Here is a 21,279-nt window from a genome sequence, read left to right on the forward strand (position 1 = left end):
TTACAAAAGCACTAAAGCTATTTCCAAAAACAATATCAATTGTCATTACCCTGGGACGTTTTATCGCCAAGCTCCCTGTCTCCTGCCAGTGGAGGGCTGTCAGACCATGGGGCCCTGGGCGGGACAACACCCTAGAGGAACGCCCAGCTCTCCCTTCTGAACCCTGATTCTTAGCAGGTGCTCTCAACACCTTCCATTCACCCAGACTCCTCTTTGAACTCTGTGCCTTTGAGGTGACTGTGAAGCAGAGCCAGTTGTTCAGAATATCCATTGTCCCTCTCTCCTGCCCCCATCCCAGCAGGAAACAGTCTGTTCTCCCCAAAAACAGATGCCAGTAAATCTGGAGAGAGTCCCACTTAGATTTAGGCCCATCCTATCCTTCCATCAGATCGGCTGAAAGTCAACTTTTCCTCGGAAACTGACCAAAAATATGAAGAATAAAATCCCCAACAAACCCCAAACTCCCAACCACCGCTACGTGTCTGCTTTTCCATGGCAAGGACAAGCAGAGAAATCTGATCCCCCCACGCTTCACGGGGCCAAACTAACTCCGTGTGGATTGTCCATGAGGAGGGCTGGGCTCCGTGCTGAGTATCCTGCCTGACGAGGGGGCTTAATGATTTGTGCAGACCCACGGCACTCCAGCCAGGGCCCGGAACACTGTGCATTGATTCCGGGGGATTGAAAGCCCCTGCTCCTGTCCCCCCGGGTTTTCTTGCATTCCTTCTTGTTGACTGGTTATCCCTGTTCCTCCAATGACATCCAAGAAGTGTGAGAAAGCCCGAGGTGGAGATAATCACTTTCCCAGGCTTTAATTAATTTGGTGTCATTGGCTAATTAGCTGTGGGTGTCATTCAGTCCATTAGAGACTCTAGGGTTGCTCATGTTAGGAAGGTCCTCAGGGCCATCAGGCTCCATCCCACAGAGGCAGGGATCAGACTAAGGAGGAAAGGGAGTGGCCCAGGGTTGCCCTGCAAGGGAGGGGCTAGCCTAGGAGTCGAGGCTGGGTCTCCTGATTTCCAGCCCTGTGGTCCAAGCCCTAATGCTCGCTCGTTTAATTTAATTTATTTTCATTACACGTGCATCGCATTTATGCATTGCATCATCCCACACTCCTCCTGTCAATAGACTCCAGTCACATCCAACTTTCAACATTTTCTGCAAACTCATAACTGCCTCAGGGCCTTTGCACTTGCTGTTTCCACACCCTTGGCTCTGCAAGGTCATCTCTTTCTGTTTATTTGGGTTTTAGCTTAACTGTCATCTTTCTGAAGGGCATTCTTCATAAAATCTATGTGGCAGACAGATCCTAGGGTGGCCCCCAATAATTTTTTTCTTTTCTAAGTTGAGATATAGTTGAAAAACAATATTATATTAGTTTTGTGTTGTACAACATGGCTTGATATTTGTATGTATTGCAACATGATTACAGCAATAAATCTGGTGAACATACCTCACCATCCATCATCACAGGTTTTTTTTCTTGTGATGAGAACTTTTAAGATTTACACTCTTAACAACTTTCAAATATATAGTATAGTATTATTCATCATAATCAACATGCTGTGTCCATTAAGTCCCCAGGCCTTATTTATTTTATTACTGGAACTTCATTATGTCACCTGTTCCCCACCGTGCCATCCCCACCTCTGGCAACCAGCGATCTGTGCAGTGTTTCTGAGTTTTTTTTGTTTTTTTTATATTTCACATATAAATGAGATCATACAGTATTTGCATTTCTCTGACTTATTTCACTTAGCATAATACCCTCAAAGTACACCCATGTAGTTGCGAATGGCAAAATTTCCTTCCTTTTTGTGGCTGAATAATATCCCATTGTATATGTATACCACAGTTTCTTTATCCATTCATCCACTGCCGGGCACTTAGATTGTTTCCATATCTTGACTATTATAAATAATGGTGCAGTAAACACAGGGGTGTGGATATCTTTTTGAGTTACTGCTTTTGCTTCCTTCAGATTAATAACCAGACATGGAATTATCAGATCATTCGGTAATTCTTTTTTTTTTTTTAATTTGAGAGACAGAAAGAGAGAGGGAGCATGTGCCTGTGCAAGTAGGGGAGGGGCAGAGGGAGAGAGAGAATCTTAAGCAGACTCCACACCCAGCCCAGAGCCCAAGGCAGGGCTCGATCTCACAACCTTGAGATCATGACCTGAGCTGAAATCAAGAGTCAAATACTCAACCGACTAAGCCACCCGACACCCCATTCCCACTTTTAATTTTTTAAGGAACCTCAATACTATTTTCCACAGTGGCTATACCATTGCCTCCAGTGCCTCCTGGTGTGCCTACCTTGTGTAGTCACCTCTTTTTGAATGACGGTGGTGTTTGTGACTTGCTGCTAATCAATAAATATGGAAAAGGTGATGGGACATCACTCTTGTGATTAGGTTATGCTATGGAACAAAGGTGAGGCTATTCTGGGGCTTTTTTAATCAGGTAAAAGCCCTTAAAGTGGGGGGGGGGAATGCCTTTCCTGAGGCAAGTGATTCCTTTTGGTCCCTTATGAACTGACCTCTGAGACCTAGGGGCAGTCTCCTGCTGACAGCCAGCAAAAAGCTTGGGCCTTTGGTCAAACAGCCCCCGGAACTAAATTCTGCCAATCACCTGCATGAGGGTGGAGGGGACTGGTCCCCAGTTGAGCCTCCTGATGAAGATGCAGCCCATTGCAGCTTTGTGAGACCCTGGAAAGAGCACCCAGAAACATTTGCATAATAAATGCACATTGTTTGCAACTGCTAGATGTGTGATAATTTGTTACTTAGCAATAGGTAACTAATGCAATTATAACAGGTATGTCCCCAGCCTTTGTGATGTTTCAAGCCACCTTTTCCATATTCATCACTGTACTTGCCACTGTCTGAGAGTGTCTTATCTAAGTATCAGTTTCTTGTCTATGTCCTGTCTCCCTGACCGTGTTCCATGAGGGAAAAGGGCCTTCTTTGTCCTGCTTAATTCTGCATTCCTGGGATCTGACAAGCAGGAGGTGTACAATAAATAACTGTTTAATAAATGAGTGAATGAGTAAAGCATGGGGTAAAAACATGATCCAGGAACAATAGAATAAAATATCAATACATTCAATGAATTTTTAAAAATGCGTGGCAAAAATCTATACTGAAAAGAAAGACAAACAGGAAAATTCTTGGAATTTATATCACAGAAAAGGCCTAAATGTTATATTCCACAAAGAAGTAGTACAAATTGAAATAAAAATGTTTCCAAAACAAGTGAAAAAAGATGTTCAACCTCACTTTGTAATGAGAAATGCAAATCAGACCTGTGTCAGAGTCCCATTTTCACCCGTTACCTCCCGTTACCTCCCGTTACCTGGCCAAAACATCAGCAGTGCGATGACACCAGGTGGGCGAGGGTGAGGGGAACAGAGTCCTGGCCGCCTGGAAAAGCAAGTGCCATGACAGTGCCAGCCCAGGGAAGTGGTGAAAAGTGCTGGAAAGCACCCACACACTCCTCCTACCTCCCAGGGCCAGCTCCTGCCTGGGTTCCCTGTCCCCCACCTTGCTTCTCTGATGCTTCTTCCCTCCTGAGTGGCGGGTCTGAACTAAAAATTCTGGCCACCCTGCAGCCCCCTGAACTGAGCAAATCAAATGGTCATAGTGGAGCCCAGGGTCACCATGAGAGATGGTCACAACCCACCTTTGCTCAGGTCTGCAGAGGGAGGGACACGTACCTGTATAGTAGACAGATGAAGTCTTCTGTGAGAGGAGGCACAGTTTTGCAAAAGATGGGGACCATTCAGCTGGAGCTGGAGATTACAGAGCTGGGACCCGGACTTGAGTCCCAATGGTGGTTTGCAACTGGTCAATGGTGCAATTCCCCAGGGAGCCAGGGGGCTTACCCTCACCAACCCTCTGTTTTATATGAAACAGAGATACCAGACTTGGGCTGTCTGAAGCTCCTTCCAGCTGGGACAATTCTGTGGTTATCTGAAGGGCATTTGGAGTTTACTCTGGACCCCTCGGTCTCAGACAGATGTAGACGTGTTGGAACGGAGCCAGCGCAAGCCAGCTGCTATGACCAGGGAACGTGGGGATTGGCTCTGGGGAAGATGAAGGTCTCTGACACCTCTTGTCCTGGCCAGGCTGTGGGGAAGGGATGGCTGGCAAATGTCTGGGAGAGGGGGACAGGGGAGGTGAATCTGTCTGGAGGGGGCAGCCATTGTAGGCAGGCCCAGCCATCAGGGGGCCAAGCACTGGGAGGAAGTATGTACCTTGAGTCTGGCATGCACCCACAGACTGCAATGGCTTGGTAAGCTAAGCCATGGTGACATTCACCTCCTCAACAGCCACCACCACCCCCTCTGGCCTGGACCATGGTCTCCTAGTGGTGTCCCTGTGTCCAACTTTGTCTGCACTGAACGTATCAGTCTGAGTGTTCTTTTCAAAACATGTCAAATCCCATCATTGCTGCGCTCAAAATCCTCCAGGGGTTCCCATCTCATCCTGAGAAAGGGCCAAAGCTCTTATGATGGCCACATCTGTCCCCTCGCTTCTCTGGTCCTGTCCCCTGTTTCTCTCCCCTTCCTCGGATGCACCCCAGGACCTTTGTCCTTGCTGTGCCTCTGCCCAGACCTCCATTATTTTGGATGATCCCACACCTCATTCCGTTGCTGCCACTGGCTCTCTCAGATGTCACTTCTTCTCTGAGCTTCTTCCTGGCCACCCCAGCAAGAATCCAGCCCCTTCAACACATCTCATCCCCTCTGCCTACCTTTCTTCCAAAGCAAGTACCTTACTTACTGCCCTCATGTAACATATTCTATATTTTGCTGCATCTGTGCTCATCTCTCCCATCTGACTGTAAACTCCATGGGCGCTGTCACAAGTGCTGGAAAGGTAAGTAGTGCTCAGAAATACTTGACTGCTCCCCGATGGGCACTGTGCTGTATGCTTTTGATCTCATGTTTCTTTTTAACCTTCACAATGGACCAAGGATTCAAGTACAGTTCCCACTGTCCCTATTTTACAGATGGGAAAGCTGAGGCCCAGAGAGGTTGGATCTGGTGACGGGCCCAGTGCCTCATGGCAGGTAATGAGTAACCCTGGGTTTGGAACCCAGCCCAGTGCCACTCCTAAGCCCGGTCCCGCCCCCTGATGATAGGTCATGCTGCCTTTGACAGAGGTCTACTCAAGTAGCGGTCCATGCTAAGTGGCTCATCCTATCAGCCCACACCATGGCTCCAGGAGGTGACGTTGTTATCATGCTATTATAAGAATAGGGAAGCTGGAGACGAAGAGAGGGTTATCCAAGGTCCCAGCACAAGCAAGGAATCTGGGTCTTTGAGCCCCTAGGCAAGCTCACTCTCCACTTTGCCTCCTGCTTTGTCTGACCTGTAGGATGCTGACGTCTCCACAGCCTCCTCTCCTATACCCCCGAGGCCTGTGGCTCCCCCCAAGGCTCACAGAGTGGGAGGCAGGAGCCACAGAGGGGCCACAGCTGGGCAGCAGCCTAGGTAGGAGTGGAGGCTGTGACCGGGATTCGAAGTTGGTGGGGGCTGGGCTGCCCTTCAGACTTTTCCATCTCAGCCTCTGTGCTTGGCCATGCACCTGCTGTTGTGTGGTTCTGTGGCCTTCATGCCCAGGGTCTCTGCCTTGATGTCACATGAGCACGTGGGCCAGGGGCACCGCCTCCTGAAATGCCCCAGCAGGTCCTAGGACAAGGAGTCATTGGGTGGCAAGACAAGATCCCGGAGCCCATCTGGGACCCCCAGGGGCGGCAGTCAACCTCTCACTCCAGAATTTTCCTTAAAGTCTCCAAATGAAGAAGCATCTGTGGGATTGTCCCTCCACATCCACCCCTGCATTCTGGCTGTGCCCTCAGGGACCCCATCTGGTTCACCCTGGTGACCAGGACCAGTGAATGTTCGATTCGTGTCTGTTGAATGAATGGTAACCCAGAAGGACACTCCCTCCTCTGATAACTTCTTGAGAACTTCTTATTTTCTAGGTCGAACACCAGAGCGCTCCTGGGTAGTAATTCACAAAGATCCTGGGAGGGCACCACAACTGCTTCCGCTAAGGACACTGAAGCACAGAGAGGTTTAGTAACAACTCCAAGACCACACAGCCGAGGGACGAGGGTGGGGTCAGAACGCAGACATTTAGACTGCATGGTCTGTGCTCTTACCGGCTCCCTCCCAATACCACTAGACATCCCTAAGTGTCTTTATTTGGGGGTGGGAACTGTCCCTAGAACACCCTCCCCTGGCAGAACGTGCGGCCCCGGCAGTCTCCAGCAGCAGTGAATGGAGCCGGGTTTTCCCAGGCCACCACACGGTCGTATTCTTTTCCATAAAGGCCATTTGAGAAATGAATAACTAAATGCGATGTCAGTTTTATACCGATGGAAGATGTTGCACATAAAGAAATTCACAAATCAGGGAAATAGCCCTCATCCTTATTTTTCTATCATAAAATGTGGTCTCGGTAGGCATTACCTCCTTCCCTCCAGGGCTATTATCAGCTGCTCACCGCCAGCGGGCAGCGCCTGGACCCTGGCTAATGGGACAACGCTTGTGTGGGTGGAGAGCACAGTATGTGTCCCGGTGTGGGGCACACTGCACCCGCCCCACCACCTTGGAGACTCGTAACTACGCTGGTCAACTCACTCTGCAAACCTCCACACACGTTCTGGGCCAGGCACTTTTCCATCCTAGAGACACTGACACAAAGGAGAGGAGAAGCGAGTGTCCTGTCTGTGCTAACACAACTGGTCCCTAGCCCAAGTCTGTGCTACCCTCCAAATCCAGGCGTGTATCAACTTGCCTACATCTTACTGCCTTAAGGTCAGAGCTGGCTGATTTCTTTCTTTGTATCAGGCAGCTTCACGTCCTGAAATAATGTGGAGGGGATGGGCTGTCTGCTGTCCAAATCTGACAGAACTTCCCCGGGGAACAAAAGAACAGTGCATTTCCCAGACTCCTTGTGGCCAGCAGGGTCATGTGACGAGTTCTGGCCAATGGGATGTGAGCGGGAGCGATGGATCACTTCCTCCTTGAGCCAGGCTGCACCTGGTGGCTCTCCCTTCCCCCACTTATGAAAGATGGTGGAGTCCCGGCTGGTTCCCGTGTCACCTCTTCAAGGACAACCTGCGTTGGATTGTCACATGACTGAGAAATAGATGTTCCTTGTGTTCAGTTACTAAGATTTTTTTTTGATGGTAAAGATATTCACCTCCCTTGACTAATAAGAATATTTCCAAGGGAGCCAGAGATGTGAGAAAGAACTTTGATTTGTAATGGAGGCCTCTGCACTCATTTAGCAACTTCCAGACCCGTTTCCAGATTCATCTGCCCATCAGCACTGGTCATTTGCTTTTTGTCTCCAGATCCTTTCTCTACCCATCTTTGCTTTGCTGTAGTTCTGAGACGGTGCCCTCTGTGGGCCACATGGGGCTGGGGTCCCTTAGCTTCTGGCATCTGGGTGGGCAGGATCAATGACAGGTGCCAGAAGGAGATCAGAGGCTGGAAGGGAGTGAGAGCCAGTATTTATGATCTCCTTCTTCCCTCCTGGGCCCTTGTTTTGGCTGAGTTTTCCACCTATAGTGATAGCTCTGGTCAGGCCACAGTGCAGGTCTGGTATATTTCTAACTTCTTCTGCCCTTCAAGACCAGTAGTGGTATTATCTTCCTCTGTAGCTAGCCCCTGTGTGCCTTGACATTCCTTGTTGGTTCCCTAAGCCCTGCTCACACCTCTGTGCATGGTCATTTCCTTAATATCTCTTTAGTTACACCATTTGAGTATACCATTTATGTCCCATCCATCAATCCACTTATCCATCCGCCTATCCATCTATCTGTCCATGTATCCATCCACCCATCTATCCACTATCCACTCATCAATGCATCAAATATCCATCTATCTCTCCATCCATCCACTCATCCATCCATCCATCCATCCATCCTCTCATCCATCCATTCATCCATCCATCCATCCATCCATCCATCCATCCTCTCATCCATCCATTCATCCATCCATCCATCCATCCATCCATCCTCTCATCCATCCATTCATCCATCCATCCATCCATCCATCCACTCATCCATCCATCCACTCATCCATCCATCCATCCATCCATCCATCCATCCACTCATCCATCCATCCATCCATCCATCCACTCATCCATCCATCCATCCATCCATCCACTCATCCATCCATCCATCCACTCATCCATCCATCCATCCATCCACCCATCCATCCATCCATCCATCCACTTATCCATCCATCCACTCATCCATCCATCCATCCATCCATCCACTCATCCATCCATCCATCCATCCATCCACTCATCCATCCATCCATCCATCCACTCATCCATCCATCCATCCTCTCATCCATCCATCCATCCTGTCCACCCACCATCCAACCAACATGCATGTAGTGTCTACTATGTGCCAGGCAATGTGTTAAGAGCTTTATCTGGTTACCTGAATAAAGCCTGACAATATCCTGGAGGTAATACTATTATTACCCCTGTTTTTCTTTCAAGAGTCACTTCTGCAAAGAGGTCTCCCCTGATCATCAAATCTAGAGCAACACCTCTTTCCCTTTCAATATGCTCACCCTACTCTAATTTTTCCTTAGCATTTATCATCTTTCACTCAATATTTATTCACTTACTTATTTGCCGCCTGTCTTACATATTCAGTAGGAAGAGGCTTTGACCATCTTGCTCTCTGCTGTATCTCCACACCTAGGATGGTTCCTGGTGCACAGTAGGCATTCAGTATGATATTGGATAAAATAAAGAATAAAAAATGAAAGGGGGTTTAGAATCTCAGGAAGTGAAACCAATTTGCTCAGTCTCTCCTGGAGAGAATTAGAACCCAAATCTGTCTGAGCTGAGCAGGGCATTAGCTACTCTGGAATATTGCCTGGGCCCCTATCAGGCATGGGCTGACCCCGACCCACAGCAGTCCACTGGAAGGGGATGGAGAACACCTCTCTCTTCTTTGGGGAAACCAGTACCTTCCGGGTGCATTCTGGTCTCCGTGGTATTTGCCCATCTCAGTCTTTTCACTTCATGGTGGAATTATGTGGGGGGTGCAATCCTCCCATGAGGGTTGGGACCATTTCTGGAGCCCCTGGTGTGTGTTGGCCGCTTTGAAGCCTGTGCTTTGTCTGAGGTTGATGCTGTCCTTAAGCCACTTTGCAGGCGAGACTGAGTCTTAGGAAGGGCAGCTTGTCCAAGGTCCCATAGCTTCTAAGCATCCGGTCAGGTGCTGAAGCTGAATCCTACATGTTTGCAGAGCCTGTTTGCAAAGCCTGTTTTCTTACTGTGCTGTGGCTTCAGAAATGAGGAGGCTGTGAACAAAAGTATGCATAACATCTGCGGGTTACCTGGCGCTCACGTGGGCCAGCCATAGTTCACATGTTACAGGTGCCGCTCATGCACATTTTAGAGATGAGGAAACTGAGGCTCAATTTAAAGGCTGCCCTGAAGTTGTATTGCACAGCTGCTGAGTGGGCAGCAGGGAGAGCCTCCCACCCACTCTTCCTCCGGCCACTGGCATTCATGGGTAAACCCACCCCGGGGCCAGCCCCACTCACAGCCACATTTCTGCCAAGGTCACCTGCTGGAGGGTTCAGCGGCGGCCTGAGACAGCGCCTGCGCACAGCTTGGGAGAAACCCAAGCGCCATTTCCACCTGATAATAAATATGTGTCAGCGAGGACGCGATCCAAGTGACCTTGGGCTACGGGGGCACCGGACTGTGAAAAGCCTTTGACAAAATCCTTTTGTCTTGAGAGAGGCTGAGTCCAAATCACAGACGATTACGGACGCCTGGCATGACTTCCCCAGTTGGTCTTTTATTTCTCATGGGCGGCAATGGCTCTTTCGTACTGAAAAGGATCCCAGCCAGGCCTGGACCGGCCGCCTCAACCCTCCGCAGCAGTATCCATTTCCTGAAGAGCCAGAGGCAACCCCAAACTGGCTTCTCAGGTTTATCTGATACTCATAACTGGTGGCCACACCAGCACTCCATAATACAACCACGACCACATTGAAATTTGCCAGTTGTGGAGCGCCTGCTGTATGCCTGGCCCTTCACCAGCCCCACTGAATCCTCCTGGTAATGTTATGAAAAATGGGTACTATTACTGTACCCATTTTCCCAACAAGAAAACTGAGGCACTACGTGTCTAAGGCAGGGGCAGGCAAACTCCTCTGTAAAGTGCCAGACGGTAAATATCTTTTAGGCTTTGCAGGCCACGTGGGTTTGGTCACTTTCACTCTATGCTGCCGTTGTAGCATGAAAGCAGCCACAGACGCTACATAGATGAATGGGCGGAACTGTGTCCCAATAAAACTTTATTTACAAAAAGAGGAACCAGGCCAGACTTGGCCTGCGGGCTGTAGCTTTCCAATGCTTGGTCTCTGTGACCTGCTCAGACCCGCCGGGCATAAGTGACACATTCATTCCACCCCTGGGTGCTGGCCCTGTGATGTTTCCCTCCCTGGTCAGCTGTCATTTTATTGGCATATATTATGGGATGGTTAATTGTATGTGTCAGCTTGCCGGGGCCAGGAGGTGCCCAAATATTTGGTTAAACATAATTTCTGGGGTGTGTCTGTGAGGGTGTTTCTGGATGAGATTAACATGTGAATCCACGGGCTAAGGAAAGCACAGTGCCCTCCCCAACGTGGGTGGGCCTCATGCAATCCACTGAGGGCTTGGAAGGTGGAGTAAGGAAGAATTCTGTCTCCCTGCCTGCCGGTCTTTGAGCCGGGACATTGGTCTGCACCTGCCTTCTGACTCAGACTCAATCTGGAGCTTCCAACCTCCAGCCTTACGAGTTCTCAGACCTTCAGATGTGGACCTGAGTGCCTCTGTAGGCTCTCCTGGCCTCCAGCCTGTGGGCCACCAGTCTTGGACATCCCGGCCTCCTCTGTAGTCACATAAGCCAATTCCTTATAACAAATCTGTTATATTTTTATACGTAGTTACATATGTACCTCTTGGTTCTGTTTCTGTGCAAAACCCAGACTAATACATATTACATTGTTATCACCATGCCCATTTTGCAGATGGGAAAACTGAGGCTTAGCTGGAGCGACTTTCTGCAGAATCTTAGCAAAGGAGCAGCAGCGCCAGGGCTTGCACACGGCTGAGGAGAGCTAGGTTGATGGATCTATCTGAATCTATCTATTCAGGAAATACTGAATGACTTGGGGTTGGGGGCACCAAGGAACCTTTTCCCCAAAGAGGTGATCTTAGTCTGGCTTTCCAGATCTTCCCCAGATGGCCTTAAGTTGCCCTCCCTGGGGACACCTGGGTGGCTCAGTCGGTTAAGTGTCGGGCTCCTGATTTTGGCTCAGGTCATGATCTTACGGTTCGAGCCCCCAGATGGGCTCTGTGCTGTCAGTGTGGAACCTGCTTCGGATTCTCCCTCTCTCTGTCCCTCCCCTGCTCCTGCTCTCTCTCTCTCCCCCCCCCTCTCTCTCTCTCTCTCTCAATAAATAAATAAATAAATAATACTTTTAAAAATAGTTGCCCCCTTGGGGCGCCTGGGTGGCGCAGTCGGTTAAGCGTCCGACTTCAGCCAGGTCACGATCTCGCATTCCGTGAGTTCGAGCCCCGCGTCGGGCTCTGGGCTGATGGCTCAGAGCCTGGAGCCTGTTTCCGATTCTGAGTCTCCCTCTCTCTCTGCCCCTCCCCCGTTCATGCTCTGTCTGTCTCTGTCCCAAAAATAAATAAAAACGTTGAAAAAAAAATTTAAAAAAAAAAAAAAAAAAATAGTTGCCCTCCTTGGACTCCCGCTCTACCTGTCTGTCTCCTTTACCGCCCTCCTTGGAACCCCGCCCCCTGCAGTCCCAATGCTGCCCGTAACTCCCTCTTACCCATCCAATCCCTGTTGCCAGGCACACCCCCTCTTGGCATCCCAGCTCGAGACCCTCTTTCCCAGAAGCCTTGGCCGATCCCGGCCTGTGTGCAGGCTCTCAAGCTGCCGTGACTCGGTGTGCCCACATCTTGCCCTTGCCAGCTGCTCTGCGAGGGGTGGACACCGTCGATGCCACCCTTGCCTCCCTCCCCCCCCAGGACAGGACATGCTAGAAGTGGGCAAATAAATAAGCAAACACGTCTGATTCACATGTGACTTCCCCAGTAGATAAGGAGCAGTGCCCTTACAGCGCTGTGAGTCCTCTTCTGGGCGTGGGGCGAGACAGAGCCCAGCTTGAGGATGGGGACCCATGACCTCAGGCTCTGCACACAGCGTGCTCAGAGCCCTGGGAGCATGGGAAGCGTCCTGCTTTGGTGAGAGACGCTGTCCCTCTCCGTCCTCCCACCCAGACGCCAACGCACTGGTCAACTGCCCACGGGGATGTGCAATATTGCACATGTGTGAGTGTGTGTGAGTGAGAGAGAGAGAGAGGGAGAATATGCAAGCACAGATGCTTTAAGCAGCAGGGAAAAATCCCTAAGTGACAAGAGGCTCTGAGTTCACCAAAATGCTTAACCAAGATAAGAAGGATGTAACCCGTGTTGGAAAGGTTGTTAGGAGATTAACACAAGATTAAGGGGGGCGGGAGAGAGGCAGAGCGAGAGCGAGGGCGGGATGGGAGGGTGGGAAGAGGCGGCACTCCGGAGGGACTTGAAATGAAAGCCAGACTGGCCCCTCGGCCTCGCGGAAGGGAAACCGGGCGCTGCTGGAGTGTGGAGCAAAGAGACAAGATCAAAGAGGAGGGGCTCAAAGGGAGAGGAAGCAAAGAAGGACCTTTGGTCGAGCTTGCCAGACCCACCCAGCCCCCTGCAACCTGGGCCTGCACTGCAGTCCCTTTCGACCCTCCGAGCAGACCAGCAAGATGGAAGTAGGAGGCCCATCTTACAGATGCGCAAACTGAGGCTCAGAGAGGCGCAGACACTTGCTTAGGGCGGCCCAGCTTGGCAGCAGCAGAGCCAGGAATGAACTGGGGTCTGTGCGGCGCTGGGGCCAGCCTCCTGTTGCCAGGGACGCAGAGCAGAGAGGAGAAGGGTTAGCAGAAGCCCAGACACGAGGGTGGAAGTTCCTTCTACCCGCCTTGGTCCGGTGCATCTCCTCCTGGGGTCCCTCACAGGCCCACCGGTCCCCTCTGCCCTCGGTGGTGGGGAGGGACAGTGCCCCACCCCTGGCAGGGGCGGGGTGCTGAGTGAGTGCCTCCCCCTGGGACCTGGTGGTAACAGAGGCGCCTGGGGCCCCAGCTGGCTGCCCAGCTAATGAGCCCCAGAGGGAGCGGGTCAGGCCCCATAAAGCCAGGCATGAGGCAGCCTGCGGGAGGCAGCGGGGGCTGCTGGGCTCCCTGCCCCTGGACCTGGCCAGATGCCTGCTGAGGCCAAAAAGTACTCACGACCTTAGCAGACAAAAGGGTCTTGCCCATCCCCACCCCCTGGGGCCCCCTCTCCCCTCTCAGGGTCCAAAGTGGTGCCCTCCCCTTGGAGATAGTCTCCTCGCTGCCTCAGGACCACATGCTCCTGATGGGGAGGTCGAGCGTTCAGGTTAGCGCTGACAGGGACCTCAGGGAACAGCAGCTCCCTTTCCCTTGTACACAGGGGGCAACTGTGGCCCAGAGACGACAAGCTACTCGGGTAAGATCACACAGCATAGATGGAGCGGTACTGGGACTCCGGCTTGTATGTTTGGCCCCCTAGAGGTTCTTCGGAGAGCTTAGGCGTGTCCCCTCCCCCCAGGGGAGGGGGTGATTCCACTTGCCCAGGGAGTAATTGGAACATGTAATGTGATTTGCTCTTGTAAAGGCAGGGGGTGAGAAAGTTGGGAACCTGGCTGTTGCCAGCACTTACATAAGGCTAACTCTGTGCCAGAAATTGTTCTGAGAGATGAACGCATAGTAATGTACTTAATCCTCCCCCAAACCCTAACAGGGCACTGTTAGTATCCCAGTTTTCAACTACAGAATCTGAAGCCCAGAGAGGTGAAGTAACTTGCCTAAGGTCACACAGCAAGTGAGTGGCCATGCTGGAGATTGAGCCCGTGGAGGATAGAGTCAAGTTCCCCTACTGTGGGCAGAACCAAGTCCTGAGCCGAGCTGTGGCAATGACTAGTGGTCCTCAATGGCACTCGGGTCTGATAATCTGGTGCCTACCGAGGCTGTGTATGGAGTTAAACTCACTGGTTCCCAACTCTCTGCTTGGCTGGTGCAGGTGAGCCCCATTCTCATGTCTGCTCGTTGCCACGAGCTTGTCCTGGCCCCTTGGTCTTTCGGTGGGTGGGGATATCAGGGACTCTGGGGCGGGCCTGTTCACGTTTGCCTTTTGCCAGCTGTGTGACCTTGGGTAAGTTACTTAACCTCTCTGGGCTTTGCTTTCCCCATCTGTAAATGGGATAATAATCGTAGTCGCCTCATAGAGCAAAGACGAAAGTAGTGATTACATGCAAAGTGCTTTAGAACCATGCCAGCCCCATCATAGTACCCAATACAAATTACTATTAATTTTGTTTTACGTGTTTATTTACTTTAGAGAGAGAGAGAGAGCATGAGCGGGAGAGGGGCAGAGAGAGAGAGGGAGACACAGAATCCGAAGCAGGCTCCAGGCTCCGAGCTGTCAGCACAGAGCCCCACGCGGGGCTCAAACCCACGGACGAGTCACAAAGGTTTATTGGGTGCTCACTGCATGCAAGGTGCTGGGAGCCATGGTGAACAGGGGGTACCATCCCTGTCCCTACGGACCTCCCAGGGATCATCAGGGCCGTGGAGGGAAGCCCCAAGGAGGTGCCTGAGCCAAGCAGGGGTGGGGTCTGGGCAGGCTTCCTGCAGGGCAGACCTGGCGATGGGCTGGACTGAGTCCGAAGAAGGTGAGAGGGGAGAAAGTTGCAGGTGCAAGATCAGCCTGTGCAAAAGCCTGGTGGTGAGCAAGGCACGAGCACATCCGAGGACCACATGTTTTCGTGAAAATAGAGTAGGTGTGGGTGGGTGACTGTGTCTCAGAGGACTGACAGCTAGGGGTGGGGGGACGGGTTACCAAGGAGGGAGGCATGGAGATCGATGGGGGCCAAATCTTCTAGCCCCAAAGAGAAAGAATTTGGACTTAATTTGAGGGCAGCGGGGAGCTATAGAAGGCTGTAGGCAGAGGAAGGACATGGTTGGATGAGGTTTAAGAAAGGCTTTGTGCAGCGTGGAGAACAGAGTGGGATTGGGGTTGGCCCTCATTTTCAGAAATAAGTAGGAGGTGGCCGGGGAATGTCTCTTGGGGTGGGGTGGGGGGATCCCCATATTCCTGGGCAGGGGGCCATGTCCCTGAAGCTTAGGTCTTCTTTGATGAGCAGCTCCCGAGCCCCCTCTTCAGGCCCCCTGGAGTCCGGGGTGGGAGGAGTCAGAGCTCCCTGGAGCGAGGGGTCATCACTGATTTTAGGGGTCCCTGGGAGGCCACAGCCAGGAGGGAGGGGCCGGGGAAAAAGGGGGATCCGCCGAGGCATTCCACACAACCACTTCCTCGACCACGTCACTGTCCAGGAATGTAGGGGCACCCGGAGGCCGTGCTTATCACTCCCTCCGAGCGTCTGGAGCGGCCCCGTTCCTGTCGGCTGTCCATCCAGATGGGCCCTAAATCAGAGCGCTCTGGCTCCTCCAGCCGATGTCGTCGGCACAGAGCCTGGACCGCGGCCAACACCACAGCCCAGAAGCCCATGTACTGCGACATGTCTGCCTCCCAGACCCACGGACAGTCAGCTCCAAGACGCGCCCTCCCGGGGCAGCCAGGGGCGCGTGGCACCTGGCCACCCTCGTGGCAGCCAAGAGATGTCGCAACATGCGAGCAGCATGGGGTTGGACAGGCTTGTGTTTGAAAGCTCTGCCTGGCTGGCCGACTTGTCTCAATGCCGTCATCTCTAAGATGGGAATATCCTAGGACCATCTCCTCCGGGAGCCAAGAGGATCAAGTGAGACCAGGGATGCGGCCACACCTATCAGGTTCTGGCGTATTCTCTCTCGCGCGAAACACTCCGAAGCTCGTCTGATGCCATCAACGCAATCACCCATAAATAGCCGCGGACAGAATCCATTTCTGGGTTAACATTCCCAGATTATTCCATAAACATTTCCCAGTACATTCTCCTAAGGCGTTTGTAGTTTTTCCCCAGTTTTCCAGGAGCCTGTTTATTTAGAAACTTCCTTCTGGGGAAGCACATGGGTTAGGAGAAGGAACCCCAGTCCTGGGGGTGCAGTGGCTGGGTCTCCCTTTCTTTCCAGACTGATTTCCCCGCCCCAGAGGAGGCAGAAGTTATAAATCACTAACTTAAGAATCTGTTTGGAGGTGATAAGTGGTCTAGGAAAGACACAAGTAGATCAGGGCGGGAGAGATTGGGCGTCCCGGGGGTGGGAGAGGATGTTGGAATTTTAATAGAACTTCTATAGATAGTTTAACTTTTCCTTTAACATTTTCCATTTCTGTCTCTGTTTTATAATATGCATAGTCTGTGACCACAGTGGGACATGATCACAATTTACAAACATGTATACGTTTATACATGTGTATACACATACACGTACATGTCGTGTGTGTGTGTGTGTGTGTGTATTTGGTAGGGCTGAGTTCCAATAGCTGGACATCCCCGGGTTACACAGACAACAGCATAACCCTGATGGTTAAGAGCTAGAAGACTCAGGGTCACCTGTGGGGTAGTTTCCCCCCCACCAAGGCCATCTTAAAAATCAGCCCCCTGTCCCCACATTCAGGATCATTGCTGAGCCCACTTGGAAGGCAAGATCCTGGCCCCTACCCATTTCAGAGATGGGGAAATCCAGACTCAGAGAGGAGCCGTGGCTTGCCCAGGGACACACAGCCAGTGTGTGCCACGGTGGGGACTGTAGCCCTGATGTTTGGAGCCATTCCCGGGGAGCGGGGGGGTCTTTCCCCCGGGCCAGAGCCTTGTGACTCTTCCTGGAAGTGCTGGCCCAAGAGCGAGGCAGTGGAAACACAAGAAAACGGAGACACGGGGCTGAGATTTTTCTTCTCGTCCCTCGCTCGCCCGAGAGGCCACTTAGGCAGCGTGTAACTGCCCCGTGATGTATCGAACCCCCTCTCTGCGCATAAATGCAGCAGGTCAACCGCCAGGCAGAAATGCCACATATATTTCCTCCCATTAGATGAAATATGCCCCTAATTTGGCTGCGGTTTTGTTTTATTAGACCTATGGCAGCGAGGGGGCCCTGCTGCAGGATAACCTTCTCCTGATGGCTTAGTTCTCTCCCGAGAATGCTGAGGGGCCCGATCAAGGGGGGGAAAGAAATATCCTGGCCTATTATTTTTTCAGCAAGCATTCCCAGAACCAAGATCTTCTCCAGCCAAGGAGATGTCGTGCACGGCGATTTAAAGAGGCCATTCCTGGAGGAATGTTCTCGAGGCTGGGGGCCAGGAGACCCGTGCAACAGAGCTCTGTTCCAGATCAGAAACTCGGCCTCCTCCTCCCAGCCTCAGTTTCCCCATCCATAAAATGTGGTCAATAACCAGAACCTCCCTCCTAGCTTGGAGGATGAAAGAATTCGTAAAGCTGGGCCACCGACTGGCCCAGAGAGAGTAGACACTGCACTTTTGCAGGGAGCATCATTGTTTGCAGACAGAAGGGAGTTTCTTGATCCCCACTGGAGACCATAGTAGCGAATTCCCCACTGGAGACCATAGGGGGCTTAAAGAGTGATTTCCCCCCACAATCCCTTAGGAGTGGCCTTATATCAACTAATTAGCTCCATGTAAGACCGATTTGTGGGCCAGGAGGGAGACAGAACAGTCACGGGGGAGGTCTGGCTCAGGACTGGTGCGTCCTTTCCTGAGTCCTGCGTCATCCACCGATGACGGAAGGACTAAGAGGTTAAGGCGTGTGTGCTCGGTGATGCCAATGCCAGAGGGCATCCCACTCAGGCGGGCTCTCCGTCATTCTGGAGTTTAGGGGACAATGGTCACCTTCCTTTAGCTCTGTGGACCCTGCACGTGACAATCACCTCGAGAGCTATAAAAAAAAATCCACCCCGATCCCAGACCAATTAAAATTAAATCAGACTCTCTGGTTGTGGGAAAGGGGGGATCCTATTCTTTAAAGCTCCCTGGGTGATTCTCATGAGTGGCAGGGTTGAGAATCACAGCTTAGCCCTTTCAACGTGGCGGAGCAGAGCAGACCCTAAATCTGTTTTTCCCTCCTGCAAGTGCTTAAGGAAGAGATCCTTGAATCAGTTTGAGCCTGGGGTCACATCTTGCCCTTGTGTGGTCATGACTTTACCTGATTCCTGGGATGGTCAGGGGTGGGGGGGGGGCACTCAACATGGTGGTGCAGGTACACAGCCTGACACAGCGCCTGGTACCAGGAAGCTCCGTCCGTAGTGGGATTGTTCTAGATGGAGCAAACTTACTGTCAAGGGCCAGGTAGTCAATATTTTCAGTTTTGCAGGCCAGGTCATCTCGGTTCTGTCACCGCGATCCCAGTACCACAGACAATAAACAAATGAGTGGTCACGAAACTTACTGGCAAAAACCAGGCAGCAAGATAAACTTGGCCCTTGGTTTGCAGACTCCTGGTCTAGGAGATATTCTGGACACCAGAGCAGAGGCTGGTTTTATCTGTCGCGTTTTGGGTTTATGACTTTGGAGTCTTTGCCTATTTGTCTTTATTACAAATGCTCGTCTCGGACGAGAGCTACACGAGAACTTTACGATATTTTTCTTTTCAATTTTTTCCTCTTCTTTCTTTGCCAACGATTAGCCCTTAGAGGAAAAAAAAAAGAAACAAAAACAAACGATGCTTAGAACAATTGTTTATTTGGCTCCCGCGATGTGTCACCAATTTTATACACATTATTTTGTTTCATTCCCACAGCCACACTGATAATAATCCCCGTTGTCCAGATGAGAAAACTGAAGTCACACAGAGGCGGGACTCCAGCCCAGTCTGCGTAACCCCAGAGGGTATGCTTGTCCACACCTCCTTTCTGCTGGGCGTGGGGGGCAGGAAAGATCAGGGTGCACCACTCACACGACAACCTTTTCATCCCCAGGACTGGAGCAGTAAACGAGCTGGCAACCAAGGGAGAAGCCTTTCTTTTCACCCTGAGCGTTTATAAGCCACGCTCTGCACCCCTTGGCGAGTCCCTTCTGTAGGAAGCTGGGGCTCCCATGGGGTTATGGGTCGAGCTTCTCTCCTGGAGACTGGGAGGGGAAAGCTGCACTTTGGACTTCCCTCTTTAACTGCTCATATCACCTCTGTGTTCTCAAGAGCCTCCTGGAATCCGAATGGGTGGGGAGATGCTCTTCATCAGACTGAGGACCCTCTCTATTTCTTGTGACTGGCTGGGATGGGGAGGGGGTGGTGTGGAAAACCAGATAGATATTTTTACTTTGTGCAAAGCTATTTTTGTCTGGACTTATCTGATCTTCTAATTCTGCAGGGGACTTTATTTCCTTGTGATGTTAAAACCCCAGAGCTCGAAATCCTTTTTCTTGTAAGCTTCCAGAAACTAAAGACCCTATTCAGGGCTGAGCCAGATACCCATCGGGCCTGGTGGAGGCGAATTATCACCAGAGTCCCTGTGCCTGCTTACAAATCCACCAAGGAGATGCTTTTTCTCCAGCCCCTCACCCCCAACCCCTTGGAGCAGTTGGGTGATAGGCAGTAGCAGAGGAAGAACGAGATGTTCTAAGGGAATGAGCCTAGGAGACGGGCTCCCAGGGTTGGGGCTCATCCAATCGCAGTCTGACCTCGGAGATGTCCCTCTGGCCACCCTGGGCCTCAGTTTCCCCTGCTATGACTCTCCAGTATACACTGCCCTCTTTCTCTGACCCCAAGAGACGTCTTTGTCTCCTCTTAGGAGGTGAGCTCCTTGAAGGCAGAGAGGATGCCTTTAATTTCAGCTTCTCTGGATCCCCACACATGCCTACCTCTGCTGATGGCATCACCCTGTTCCCAGTGTCTAGAAGCACCCCTTAGCTACTGTGCCTCACCGCCCACATTCAGCCCCTTCCTTCTGCAGGATTGGTGGCTCCTACCTGTACACGTGATTCCAATGCAAATAGCCTCCCCACACCGGCTGCCACCATGCAGCCTGGTGCCACCATCGTCTCGCTCCTGGACACCCCAGCAGCCCCCTGACGGGTCTCCACACTTCCAGGTCTGTTCCTTGCCCCACCCCCAATTCATTGTCCAGCCTGCGAGCATTTTCCTATTTGCTCTCAGGACTCCCCTACCAAAACCTTTTTAACAGTTTCTCAATGCAGAACAGGGGCCAGCAAACTACAGCCTGTGGATCGAATCTGGCCAGCAGCTTGTTTTTGTAAGTAAACTTTGACTGGAAGGAGCCACACTCATTGGCTTCCGTTTTTTTTTATTATTGTTATTTATTTAAAAAAATTTTTTTCTTAACGTGTATTTATTGTTGAGAGACATGTATTTATTACGAGCATGGGAGGGGCAGAGAGAGGAGGAGACACAGAATCCGAGGCCGGCTCCAGGCTCTGAGCTGTCAGCACAGAGCCCGACACGGGGCTCGAACTCACAAACCGTGAGCTTATGACCTGAGCCAAAGTCCGACGCTCAACCGACTCAGCCACCCAGGTGCCCCTTCCGGTTTTTAAACGGCTGCGTTCAAGCTACAACAGCAGAGGTGAGGAGTTGTGACTGAGCCTGTAGGATCCGCCAAGTCTGAAACAGTTATGATCTGGGCCTTTACAGGAAAAGTTTGCAGAGCCCCGATTTAGAATATTAGGCCAAGTCTTCACCAGGGTCTGTTAGTGAGGTGATCAGATGTGCTAAGTTACTTTGGGTTAAAGGTGCTGTTTTTCCAAGTGTCTCAGTTCTCCATCCCACCCTTGGCTGCGTGACTTTGCAACCTCCTCCTATCAAGAGCTGAGTCTGTTTCCCTACTGCTTGAGTATCATCTGGGGCTCACTTTGATCAATAGAATGCGTCAGGAGCAACACGGGATTCCAAGCCTAGGACTGGAGAGGACTTGCACGCTTCCCCTCTCTGCTGGAACCCTGCTGTTGCCATGAGAACGAGCCTGAGTTCGCCAGCTGGAGGATAAGAGACAGGCAGCCCAATTGCCCAGTTGCCCCCCCACCCCCATCACCCCAGCCAACCCCTCGAAGTAGAGCAGCCTTCCTGTCCCACAGCTGATCACAGACACACTAGGAAGCCCAGCCCAGATCTGCAAAAGCCCATCCAAGCCACAGACTCATGAGCTAAATAAATGCCTGTCATTTTAAGCCACTACATTTAAGGGTGGTTTGTTACACAGCGGTAGCTTACAGAGAAACCA

Source organism: Prionailurus bengalensis, chromosome D3 (assembly GCF_016509475.1).
Source record: "Prionailurus bengalensis isolate Pbe53 chromosome D3, Fcat_Pben_1.1_paternal_pri, whole genome shotgun sequence".
Lineage (NCBI taxonomy): Eukaryota > Metazoa > Chordata > Mammalia > Carnivora > Felidae > Prionailurus > Prionailurus bengalensis.